Consider the following 14,028-nt stretch of genomic DNA (forward strand, 5'->3'; position numbering starts at 1 on the left):
CAAAACACGTACATAAAAGATTTTGATATTACACAATAGATACATTTCATTCGTTGTCCCGTGTAACGTAAAGTTGGGATAGTCGGGCAACGCTGGGTATCAGCGTAAGATAATCCTGATACATCACTCGGACAAGGGCAGAGCCACAAAAAAATGGCTCTGAGCACTATGGGACTTAACATCTGAGGTCATCAGTCCCCTAGAACTTAGAACTACTTAAACCTAACTAACCTAAGGACATCACACACATCCATGCCCGAGGCAGGATTCGAACCTGCGACCGTAGCGGTCGCGCGGTTCCAAACTGAAGCGCCTAGAAGCGTTCAGCCACTCTGGCCGCAGAACCACAGCTGGCCTATTTTGTGCCTCTTGTGAGGCCTTAGTTTCTCCCGGCGTGTACGATGTTCAAATAACTTACTGGACTGCAGCAGGGTGACGTCGACAACCGCCAATATTTCGACAGGAGCACAGCCTGAAATTTTCAAGGCAAAACTGCAACAAGTAAGCGCAGTGCAAGCGAATTTAAAAATCTATGTTTTCCTAAAAATTCCGTAAAAAGAACACACATAGACAGGGTAAACACTAACACTATTACAAACCAAAGATGACCGACGTCAGAAGCTATCGACAGTGTTACTGACAATCAGGGTGTGAGGTCGCATAGACTATTTCCCTCTGTTTTTGACAAGTGAGAAAGCAGGATTCTATACAGAATTTAAAAAATACCAACATCTCTAGCTTATGAAGTTTCTTGCTAATTGAATTGATTCGAGGGAGCGGTCTAAACAGCGAGGTCATCGGTCCAATCGGATTCAAATGTTCAAATGTGTGTGAATTCTTAAGGGACCAAACATCTGAGGTCATCGGTCCCTTGACTTACACACTACTTAAACTAACTTATGCTAATAACAACACAGACACACCCATGCCCGAGGGAGGATTCGAACCTCTGGCAGGAGGGGCCGCGCAATTAGTGACATGGCGCCTCTAACCTCGCTGCCACTCCGCGCGGCCCCATCGGATTAGGAAAGGATGGGGAAGGAAGTCGGCTGCGCGTTTTCAAAGGAACCATCCCGGCATTTGCCTGAAGCGATTTAGGGAAATCAAGGAAACACTAAATCAGGATGGCTGGACGCAGGTTTGAACCGTCGTCCTGCCGAATGCGAGTCCAGTGTGCTAACCAGTGCGTCACGTCGCTCGGTGAATGCTACGGCCTTTTTGTCTTACGCAGAGAACATTTCGAACAGGATTGGTCGTATTTTGCGGAAATATGATGTGAAGTGTGTTTTTCGGCCACCATCTAAGATCAGTATTCTTTTAGGTTGCGTAAAGGATGATCGTGGTTTGCATAAGGCGAGTATCTACTGTATTTCTTGCAGTTGTGGCACGTCATATATTGGCCAAGCTATCTGGACTGTGGAGGATCGAAGTACTGAGCGTACGCTTGCTTACAACAGCCGAGCAAATCCGGCATTGCAGAACAATGTCTTGGACCGATCATACTGTGGAATATAACAACACGGAGATTCAGCCATGCAGTTCCAGCTATTGGGATAGTGTTATTAAGGAAGTCGCTGAAATTAAATTAGTAAGTAACCTTATAAACGGATATGGTGATTTTTGTTTAAATTCTGCATGGAAACTTGCTCTCTCATTTTTATCTATGTATACATAAAAAAACAGAGTTTATGCTACCTGACCCGATGATTATTAATTTCACTATCGATAATTTCTGACGTCGGTCATCTTTGGTTTGTCATGGCGCTAGTGTTAACAGCGCTGCACAGTTCTTACTTGCTGCAGTTTTGCACTGAAAATGGCAGGTTGTGCTCCTGTCGAAATATCGGCCGTTGTCGACGACGTCATTGGGGCGAATTTCCGTAAGTTATCTGAACATTGGGCCTCTTAATACAATTGTTGAAAAATGGCCAAAATAAGCGTGCAAGGGCATTGTGGTTCACCATAACATTCAGCCAAACCAGCAGCTACATACCACAATTGCAAAAACGCATCAGTTGGGATGTGAATGACTCCTCATCCAGCTCCTGTTTCAATCGTAAGTGATTTCTAACAGAAAATGTTGCTTGGTGGAAACGAATCAAATGAAGGCTTTGGTCTGGATATAGGAGTATTTTGCAGTGTGTAGTAATTTAGGCCAGCACTGCAAAATACTCTTTCACTATGTGCTTGCGAGTTAAACTCGCTTATGTAGGCCATTTTACAATCACTTTATTAAGGGACAGTATTGGCGAGCTTTAGTTCTGCCTTTGTTCGAGTAATGTATCAGGACTGACTTACGCCAAGGGATTCCCAAAACCAGTGTCCATGTTCACATTGTATACTAACGAATCCGGCAGTGCCTCGTAATTGCTAAATATGTATGGGCATTAGATATCGTCTTAATCTCTCTGCTCATCACCTCCTCCTCCCTCCCTCTGTCCACCTCCTTCTTCCCTTCGCTATCTTCATTTCCTCCCCCCTCCCTCTGCCCATCTCCTAAATGTCTAATGATTGAAATGCTCTACTATGGTTTTAAAACTGACTGCGAGAAAGAAAACAGAACCGCACATTTTCACACCATTGCATGGCACAGCGTTTTCTTTCTTACAGTCGGATTTAACAGAAAAACTGTACATTATTGCTTACGGAAAGAAATAGCCTACGTCTCTCTCAAGAACAATGCTAGATTTTTTGCTAGCAACGTTTATCATTTAGTTATTATACGATGGGCCTTTGAAAGGTTCGTGCAAAAACAAAAACTACTTACGTTTTTGGAGTGAACCTTGTTTATCTTTCAACATAGTCTCCTTTTAGACTTATACACTTCGTCCTACGCTGTTGTAATTTGTTGATCCCTACCGAATAATAGGAATTGTCCAACTCTGCAAAATAGTTGCTGCAATCACCTCCTCGTTTGAATAAAATCTTTGTCCCACCAGCCATTTCTTCAAATTGGGGAACAAATAGTAGTCCGAGGTAGCCAAGTCTGGAGAATAGGGGGGATGTGAAACGAGTTGGAATCCTATTTCCATTAATTTTGCGACCACAACTGCTGAAGTGGGTGCTGGTGCATTGTCATGATGGAAAAGGACTTTTTTGCGGTCCAATTGCCGGTGTTTTTCTTGCAGCTCAGTTTTCAAACGGTCCAATAACGATGAATAATATGCACCTGTAATAGTTTTACCCTTTTCCAGATATTCGATGAGGATTATCCCTTGCAAATCCCAAAAGACGCTCGCCATAACCTTTCCGGCCGAAGGAATGGTCTTCGCCTTTTTTGGTGCATATTGCCCCTTGGCAAACCATTGTTTAGATTGTTGTTAGGTCTCAGGAGTACAGTAATGTATCCTTGTTTCATCCACAGTGACGATACGACGCTTAAAGTCCTGCAGATTCTTCCTTAACAGCTGCAAACCATCCTTGCAACACTTCACACGATTCTGTTTTCGGTCAAGTGTGAGCAATCGTGGAACCCATCTTGCGGATAGCTTTCTGATGTCCAAATGTTTATGCAAAATATTATGTACCCATTCATTCGAGATGCACACAGCACTAACAATTTCACATACCTTAACTCTTCTGTCATCCATCACTATATCATGGATTTTATCAATGATTTCTAGAGTTGTAACCTACACAGGGCGTCCCGAACGTTCAACATCACTCCAAAAATTTTGAAGCCCCTTATAAACTGTTCTAATCGAAGGTGCAGAGTCACCGTAATGTTTATCAAGCTTCTCTTTTGTCTCCTAAAGCGTTTTGCCTTTCATAAAGTAATGTTTGATCACCACACGAAATTATTTTTCATCCATTTTTTGACAATTATTTGACTTCCTTGATTCACGCCGATGCCAAACACAAAGAAATGGCTGAAACTTGGTTGCGTTCTTTCCAAAGATGCTACTAATTAAACATGACCTCGATACGCGCCGGTGGTGCCATCTCTCGGACTTTGCACGGACTTTTCAAACGCCCCTCGTCTATGTTTAGATACATATATATTAAAAATATATAGCTTATGCCTATGTGAACGTTTGCCAGAGCATCATGTAACTATTTGATGTTCGTCGGCGAAGAATTTTCCAGGTGTTCGTTAACAACGGTCCTAGTTTATACTGGGTGTCTCTCCTAAGAGAGCGTTCACAGCTCAAGGTCTTGTGGCTAGCATTGCTGCCTCCATCAGAGGGTCCTGGGTTCGATTCCCGGCCGGGTTGGGGATTTTCTCCGCCTGGCGAATTGGTGTTTGTGTTGTCCTCATCATTTCGTCTTCATTATCATTCAAGAAAGTGGCGAGATTAGACCCAGTAAAGATTGGGAATTTGTACTGGCGGTGTTTACTGTGCAGTTGCGCGCCCACCAGACCAAACATCATCATCTCTTAAGAGTCGTCAGGCGCATTTTCTCTGGTGTTTCAACAGATATTAGCAATTTCGTTTTTGCGTTTTGTAGCTGGAGTCAGCTCAAACAAATGGTGCTCATCACGTCTCTCATGGGATGCCCAGAATCGACGGAAAGCTTCGGTTTGTTTCCCATTACAAATAAAATGATTTTTAAAGCAGATTTTACGTGCCCATTCGAAAGAGCGGTTCCAGATTACTCTAGTCCGTTACTCATTCTATCGATATGTATTAACAGTGACAGTTAAACACGAAGAACAAGCAGTACTCCAGCAGTCGCTAGTGAATCACTGCTCGATTGCTGTGTATTCTTCGTGTTTTACTGTTTCTGTTTTATCGATAAAACGAGTATCGGACTAGAGTAATCTAGGAGCGCTCTATCGAATGGGCAAAATACCGATTTAAAAATCATTTTGTTAGTAACGAGAAACAAACCGACTCTTTCTGTTGTCACCGAACATCGCATAAAACACTTGATTAGCAGTAATCGTTTGGGTTGACTCCAGCTACGCAATGCAAAAACGGAATTGCGAATATCTGCTGATACACCAGAGAAAATGCGCGTGAAGACTCTTAGGAGGGACACCCAGTATATTATTACACGGATATTTATGTACCATATACACTGATAAGCCAAAACATTATGTCCACTGCCCACCGCGACACTGGATGCCATCTGGTGGCGTTACGGTCACGTGACACGCTGACAGAAGTATGTAGGCAGAGCAGACACGTACGGAGGATCACACTAGCGAAGATATGGGCTGCAAATGGCGAAATCCACTGAGATAAACCATTTTGACAAAGGATAGATAATTATTACTCAGAGTCTGTGAACAGTATCTTGAAAACGGAGGAACTGGTCGAATGCTGAAGTGCTACTGTCGTGAGCATCTTTGGAAAGAGGTAGACGGACTGTGACACTACCACTAGGCGCTAGAGAACGTGGGTTCGGAGGCGTATCTGCTCTGTAAAGTAGGACAGACAGTGATCTGTGGCATCTCTTCCGGAAGAGCACAATACTGGTGCACGTACAAGTGTTTCGGAGTACATCGTTCATCGTACATGTTAACACAGAGCTCCGCAATAGACCACCTTTAAGTGTCCAAATGTTGACCCAATGAGATCGTCAGTTACGACTGCAATGGACGCAGGATCATCGGGATTCGATCTACGATCAGTGGAAGCGTACCGGTTCTTCTGGCGGCACATTTTTGCTACACTAGGTCGCTGGCCGTCCCACAAACGCCGTCATTGAGGCTTGAAACGTACTGCGCGCCACGGACGCAGGCTGGGAAGAACAATGTTATGCAATGGGAGACATTCTCCTGTGCTTGCATGGCTCTTGTGATAGTAGCCGAAGACACGCTGACAGCTACGACGCACCTGCTACCCTTCATACATTATGTCTTGCCCGACAGCGATGTCATCTTTCAGCAGTATAATCTTCCGTGTCTCGGAGCCAGAAGCGTGCTACAGTGGTTCGAGGAGCATTATAGTGAACTCATATTGATGTCTGGGAAACCACATTCGCCTGATTTAAATCCTGTGGAACCCATGTAGGTCACTGTCGGGCGCTATCACCGCGTACGAAAATCAGCGGCCAGTTATTTATGCGAATTACATGACCTGTGCGTATACTTCTAATGCCACCTACCTCCACAAACCTACCAGCATACTGCCGGATCTCAGATACGCAGAATCAGTGTTGTATTTCGCTCCAAAGACGGACAAACAAGCTATTAAACAGGTGACCATAATGTTTTGCCTCATCAGTGTGCGTTAAAAATATGTAGCCTACATCCGTCCAAACGTTTATTAGAATGTCGTGGAAATCGTTGAAGCAAATCGATCAAGAACCTTTCAAGATTTTGGTAACAACGGCTTGTCTTTATTATAGATTAATGTACTTGTACATAATACCAACAGTAACCTCAGTCTTTTGTAGATGATTCAGTTATCTAAAATAAACTAGTATGTATAAAAAAGCTGCAGAAGTAATCAGTCGGACATTGATAAGATTTCAATTCGATGCAAGGATTGGCAACTTGCCTTAAAATTTCAGAAATGTGGAACTGTGCACATTGCAAAACTTGAAAACGTGGTACTTTGTGTATGGGCTACAGTATGAGTGAATTACATCTGGAATTCGGGGTGGCCGAGCGGTTCTAGGCGCTACAGTCTGGAACCGCGCGACTGCTACGGTCGCAGGTTCCAATCCTGCCTCGAGCATGGATGTGTGTTATGTCCTTAGGTTAGTTAGGTTTAAGTAGTTCTAAGTTCTAGGGGACTGATGGCCTCAGAAGTTAATTCCCATAGTGCTCAGAGCCATTTTTGAAATCTGGAATTACTCACACAAATAACTAAGTGCAGTGGCTCAGTTGTAAGTAAAGCGGTTGGTACACTTCGGTTCATTGGTAGAATACGGAAAAAAAGCACTCCGTCTTCAGGCCACGAGCGGCCTACAGGGACCATCCGACCGCCGTGTCATCCTCAGGGGAGGATGCAGATAGGAGGGGAGTGGGGTCAACACACCGCTCCCCCAGTCGTTATGATGGTATTCTTGACAGAAGCCGCTATTATTCGGTCGAGTAGCTCCTCAATTGGGATCACGATGCTAAGTACACCCCGAAAAATGCAACAGCGCATGGTGGCCCGCATGGTGACCCATCCAAGTGCCGGCCACGCCCGACAGCGCTTAACTTCGGTGATCTCACGGGAACCGGTGTATCCACTGCGGCATGGCCGTTGCCGGTAAAATACTGGGAAAATGCAATCATCTGTAGAGGAGACTGCAGACAAAACTAGTGCGACGCATCCTAGAATACTGCTCAGCTGTGTGGACCCCATATCAAGTAGGACAAACAGGGGTCATCGGACGTAGGCCAGTACAAAAAAGTTTTGGGCGAATGGTTACATTTTTCTTTGGCCCACGGAAGAGAGTCATAGAAGTGCTGAAAATTCAGAACTGGCAACTGCTTGAAGACAGGCAACCACTCAGCATAAGCCTACTTTCCGAGCTTCTAGAACCACTTGTAAATGGTGAATATAGGAATTTACTGCAGCATCCCTCACTATGGGACCTCAAAGACAAGATTAGACTAATTACAGCCCGCACAGGTGCGTTTCGGCAGTCATTCTCCCTGCGCTCCTTATGTGAAGGAAACTGGAGAAAACCCTAACATGTGATACAATAAGACATATTCTCTGCTTTGCACTGGCTTGGTACATAAGTTCGTAGCGTTTTTCCATAAGTTTAATAAACGCAACAGATACACATAACAAGTCATCAATACTGTATTCTCTTCCGCTATTAAAACAGTCTGCCGACGCCGGGGTAGGTTTTCGATTCCGTTACCGTCGAAACCACGTGGTTCTGAGGCGAAGAACTCGTCGAGCCAAGTTCGGTGCTCATTTTCATCCGGAAAGGAAGTTCCTTGAAGGTTGTTCGATAGAGAGCGGAAAAGGTGAAAATCTGAGAGCCCAATATCAGGTGAATAAGTGGGTGTGGAATGACTTCCCAACTCAACTCGTGTATAGTGTTTTTTGTCATTCTAGCAGAATACGGGCGAGCGTTAACGTGGAATGAAATGAAATGATAGTGTGACATTGATGGTCTGGAGTTCCCCCTGGGAAAGTTCGGTTGCCGACTTGCAAGTCTATTCAGTTGACGTCACACTGGGCGATTTGCGTGTCGATGATGATGATAAACAACTCCCAGCCCCCTAGCGGAGAAAAGCTCCGAGCAGGCCGGGAATCGAACCCGACCCTGCTGCCTGACAGTCAGACACGCTGACCACTCAGCTAAGGAAACGGACGTCGTAGAGGAACAACACTTCACGCAGTCTTCTTGGGCGTTGTTCTTCGATTGCAAGACGTCTCAGTTGTTGACAATAAATTTCAGCAGTGATAGTTACACCACTGGGAAGCAATTCGTAGTACGTCGTCACTGTTCTACCAGGTGCATAACATTATCTTTTGTGGATGCACGCTGGTCTTGGACGGGGTGTTACTGTTTTGTTTGATCTCAACCATTCCTTCCTTTTCCTTATGTTAGCACAAAGACATTTCTCGTCACCAGTAACGGCACAAGATAGGAATGATCGGTGTTGTTCAAGAGCCAATCCATGACGAGCAAGCAGAGGTGCACATATAGCAACGCGCTGAATTTTGTGATTTTGGCTTAGAGCATATACCCTATTTTTGAATCTTCCTCACTCCATTCTTGTGTCCCCTGATGGTAGTTTGATCACAGTTCATCACATTTGGCAGTTCTCGAGTTCACTGACGTGGATTATTGTGGGTTAATGCGTTTAAATCCTGAAGGTCTTCTTGAACGTGGAGAGTCACTAATGTGAAACGATCCACCTTGAAACGCTAAAACCATTTTCTTGCCGTGCTCTGTCCAGTGGCAATATCTCCATACACGGCATAATGTTTCTGGCTGCCTGCGCTGCTTTCACCCCGCTACTGAACTCAAACAGAAGCATATATGGGAAATGTTCAGATTTCTGCACTTGGCGCTCCATTTTCTAGCGTGCACAGCACCACTGACCAGGTGACAAAATTACAACAAGTAAACTCAAATAGGAACAGTGAACTACAATAAAAAATGACAGTCGATAAATAAACCCATTGCAACCGAAATACCAACATGCAAAACATAGCCGTTACGAACTTGTGCACCGACCTAGTAATTCACTATGGTTTGCTGAGTATGAGTGTAGATGTAAACATAGACACCACGACCGTGCCCTGCAATACGGTCTTCGTGTTTTTTTTTTTTGTCCATATCTTGTTTATTGAATTCAAGACTGTGATAACGCACCCACGTTTCAGTCACACACACGCATATGCGCGTTCTAGGTTGCGCCTAAATAACTTTTAAATGTTGTCCCATGTTGAGTTTTGATCAAAATGCCATGAATCACGGCAGGGAGCTCACACTGGACTTCTTCATCCCCAATTTTTCCTAAACGTAGTATATTCGTTCAGGTGTGATACTTTTGTGTAAGACTTTGCTGCAGTTTTCCGTGGCTATATCGTCAATAATTTCAGTGGTTTTCTGGGGATAGATAAACCAAGCTTCTGTGCTTCTGCTACCGCTGTTACCTAACTGTATGTCATACCTGTTTGAAACTTCTTATCAAATCCGTTACAAAGATTATATTTACCACCAGCGACAGTTCAGCAAAATGTTTTCCGCTGTCTCAAAATACTCATTTGACATATCAGTCTGCACACGTGTATTCACTCGCAATCATCATTCTTTTAAATCACACTACAGTGAAATTAACAACAGTCGTCAAAGAAAGAAAATTGTTGTTGCTGCACTGTCGAAACTAAATTGTGGCAGTCATAACGGAAACATTTAGCCTTGAAGCCATAGTGGTTGTTGTGTTAGCTGCGCCACGAAATTCTTAAAGTGCTTAGCTTCTGGGAAGACATTTAACGTGGCATTTCTCACGTAAGTGTCCAGGCGTTTGTGGAGAATAATTGGCTCTAGAAAGTGAACTGTGTTTGAAGTTCTCATTCGCACTTAATATCACCTCATTTCATCACTTGAATAAAGCAAGTTTCTGAAACTTACAAGATGACGCAAGCGAATGTTTTCTGAAACTTGTAGTATGGAAGGCCACGGCCTTCTGGAACACAACAGCCAAGACGCGACGTGCTTAAAAATTCCATCCAGGCGAAGACACCGCCGGCCTTCGAGCACGGCGCGGCGATTCGTTTTTGTTTTGTTTTTGCCGTCTGCACAGCTGTATAGCGCCGCGGAGACGTCGCACCGGACCGTACACTGGAAGATGAACCTTCGTCTGTCTCAGCCTGCAGGCTTTGGTAACCGATTTGCAAGGAAGGAACGCAGTAATCGTTGCGTATTCACCTCACTCTCGACTTTATTCTGATAGATGGAACCCGGAACCGCGGCTTGAGCTCCACTACTCTGGCACTTCTTGGTGGAAAAGGATTTCCAGGATGTGCCCGCACGGCTTCGACGATATTCTTTGTCTTTATCTCTCTCTCTCTCTCTTTCTTGCCAGCTATTATTTGCGATGATGGCGCTGGCCTTTCATTTCGTTATGAGGATCTTCCTATGAAGGAAATCTCCATATGTGATCATTCCGCGCGGCGGACACGTCATGTCCCTAAAAACCACAAGTGCTGAAGAAAACTTCCACCTCATGAAACGATAAGGATAGTCGAGTTCGCTGTGGTTTTCCTTGAAACGTTCAGAATAATGTTTTTTTTTCGACGGTAAGAAGCTAAAATAAATTTACAGCCGCTGAAGACTGGTATATTGATACAGAATACAATATTACAAACAGGCGCGTCCAGGGCTCTTTTGAGAACATTTTTCTACACAAGCGACATATAATTTGACGTCCAACGTTCCCCTGCCCTCAGACATTAGTTGTCTTTCCTAAGGCTTTTACACGTGCTGCTCGTGTTATTCATATAATAATCTTCCTCCATAGTTGGAGGACAGCTTTGACACTATTCAGGCGGTGTGACAGGGTTTAAGTATTGACGATAGCACCAATGTAAGCTGACAGGCTCGTCACGAAATGATATCTGATGAAAATATTTGCGTCAAACTGTAACAAGTGGGGTCTTGTTTATTTATCTGTAAATACTATATAAAATTTCTGATTTGTACAGAGTAGTGAGAAAGAGTCTGAAATGCTTGTAAGGGTGTTCCAGGGTTGGTTGTGCTGAGAGATAACCGTTAAGAAAAAAATTCGATACGTTGCACCGTTTCTGAGTAGTTAATTAGCACTGAAGTTAGCCAATCACGCCGTTGCGAGCGCAAATGGTTCAAATGGCTCTGAGCACTATGGCACTTACCATCTGAGGTCATCAGTCCCCTCGACTTAGAACTACTTAAACCTAACTAACCTAAGGACATCACACACGTCCATGCCCGAGGCAGGATTCGAACCTGCGACCGTAGCAGCAGCGCGGTTCCGGACTTAAGCGCCTAGAACCGCTCGGTCAAAGCGGCCGGCGAGCGCAAATTCAAGCCGCCCGCCACAGCCAGTATCTCCGTCTGGTTTCCTAAATCCGAACAAGAGAGCACTACAAAAACTGCACGTCGGACGGTAGTAAGAATCGAACCCGAGCCAAAAGCTAAACTGTCTCATGGTCTGTGTACGCTATGGGAGCAACTGACACTAATTGTATCTGGCGGGTCGCTTCAATTTGCGCTCGCAACGGCATGATTGGCCAACTCCAATGCTAATTAACTCGGAAATGGCGCAACATATCGAACTTTTTCTTGACTATTATTTTTCAGCACAACCTACCCTGCAATTCGCTTATAAGCTTTCCAGGCTGTTTCTGACCACCCTGTACATATACATCTACATCTATATGCACACTCCGCAAGCCACCGTATGTTGTAGGGCGGAGAGGACTATGTACTACTACTAGCCATTTCGTTTCCTGTCCCACTCGCAAATGGAGCGGGAGAAAAATTGGCAGTCTAATTGCTTCCACACGAGCCCACCTTTCGCTTACCATGTCGTTCCAGTCCTTACGTGGAATATAAATTCGCAGTACTGGAAACGTTCTGCAGCCACCTTCAGTTGCCTGGTTTCTAAACTTTCTCAATAGTGTTCCGCGTATAGAAAGTTGTCTTTCCTCCAGGGATGCCTATCTGAGTCCAGGAAGCTTGTCTGTAATACTCGCGTGTTGATCAAAACAGCCAGTAACAAATCTAGAGGCGCGCTTCTGAATTTCTTTGATGACTTCCTTTAATCCGACCTGGTGGGGGTCCCAAACACTCGAATAGTTCTCAAGAATGAGACGCACAAATGGTCTATAAGCAGTCGCCTTTGAAGATTAGCTACAATTTCCTAAACTCTTCCAATAAACGAAGTCGACCATTTGCCTTTCCTACTATCCTCGTTAGGCCTAAATATTTAACCGAGTAAGTGTGTCAAGTATCACAGCACTAATACTGTCTTCGAATTTTACGGGATTCTTTTTCCTTATCATCTGCATGAACTCACATTTTTCTACATTCAGGGCAAGCTACCATTCATCATACCAGCTAGAAACTTTGTCTAACTCATATCGTATCCTCCTACAGTTCCCTGTATACTGCAGCGTCGTCAGCAAACAGTCGCAGATCGCTGCTCACCCTTTCTGTCAAATCGTTTATGAATATAGAGAACAAAAGCGATTCCATCGCACTTCCCTGGGGCACTTCTGACGATACACTAGTCTCTGATGAACACTCGCTGTCAAGGACAAAGTACACAGTTCTATTACGTAAGAAATCTTATGGCCACTCCCATACCTGGGAACCTGTTCCGTATGCTCGAATTTGCGTTAACACTCTGCAATGTGGAAGGATCACAATTTCTTGCGAAAACTGATGCGTGTGAAAGTATACAATAACAGAGACGAAATTGTTCTACTTAATACGGGTCCACAAACGAGCTGTTACTGACTGAATTGCGAATGTGTGATTACGAGCCGTTACTCACTTCGTTGTGAAGTGCTGTCCTTGTTGGGAGAAACGTAATTGAAACATAAACTTTTGGATTAAGTCTCCATTTAAGTGGGCTCAAATTTTACCGATGAGCCATAGATGGGGAATGTGGTACATGCGTAATGGGACACCAGCGTACTTTACTGCTGATGTAAGACGACATGTAACACTCCAGAATAGTCCGAGATGGATAGCTCGAACACACCCGAACCTTAACCTCCACGGTCATGTAACTTCAATCCTCTGACTTTCTTTGTCTGGGGTCATTTGAAAAATGTGCGAGGTGCCGGGGCTAGCAGTGTATCTAATACTAAATTCTTCTAGAATCTTCATAAGGAAATGATGCTCTAAGCTCCCCCTTTTCTATCTCTGACTTTTGCTGTTGCACACGGATTAAGAAGAAACGCGAACTGACTCTAATCGACCCTGCAAGTGGAGTAGAAAAGAGTTTGGCGCTTGCAATAATTTAATTTGATAAATAAGTTTCATTAACGTGGTGGGAAATGAAAGGGTTGCTCTACCGATCTACAGAATGAAAGTTCTGTCCAAAATAACAGTTTGATTTATTATGACTAAACTCAAAATAATAAACACAACACATGAAACATTTACAATACGTCAAATTGGATATTCAAATAAATGCTGTGAAGGTGAAGTTGTCCGTAAACTAGCTTGCGACGTTTATGACCAAGTGATACATGGAGCCAATTCCTTGCAACTCAAATCTTAAGAGAAACACCCAGCCAACCCAACATTAATTGCTGTTACAGTAGTGAGAACTCAGACAATGAACACCCAAGACAGAACCACGTAAGAAAAGACGGCAACAGACGCGCTCTGCTGAGCTCTGATTATCACAGAGCAAAATTCCCTACTCTGCCGGTGCTGCGGACATACATCACCATCCTGTGTTCTCAACTGCAAGGACGCGATCTGGCGTACCAGAAGTGATGGCTGGTTGCTTCGACGTCCAGTCGTGGTGATGATAATATCACGAGTATAGTCCGAAACAAATTATCCTGGTCTGGTTGTTCCAGACTAAAGACTTCCTATCAATACAAATGCGCCTCTGAGGGAGACGGAAAAGGCTTGCCACACAATCACTGACGGTACAGTGACTGATTTTAACAA

General features: G+C 44.1%; 1 pseudogene; it reads right to left on the reverse strand.

Moving 5' to 3' along the window:
- Positions 1 to 7,032: 7,032 nt before the first annotated feature.
- On the reverse strand, positions 7,033 to 7,150 carry LOC124725335 (annotated as a pseudogene).
- Positions 7,151 to 14,028: the final 6,878 nt, after the last annotated feature.

This window comes from Schistocerca piceifrons, chromosome 1, assembly GCF_021461385.2.
Source record: "Schistocerca piceifrons isolate TAMUIC-IGC-003096 chromosome 1, iqSchPice1.1, whole genome shotgun sequence".
Classification (NCBI taxonomy): domain Eukaryota; kingdom Metazoa; phylum Arthropoda; class Insecta; order Orthoptera; family Acrididae; genus Schistocerca; species Schistocerca piceifrons.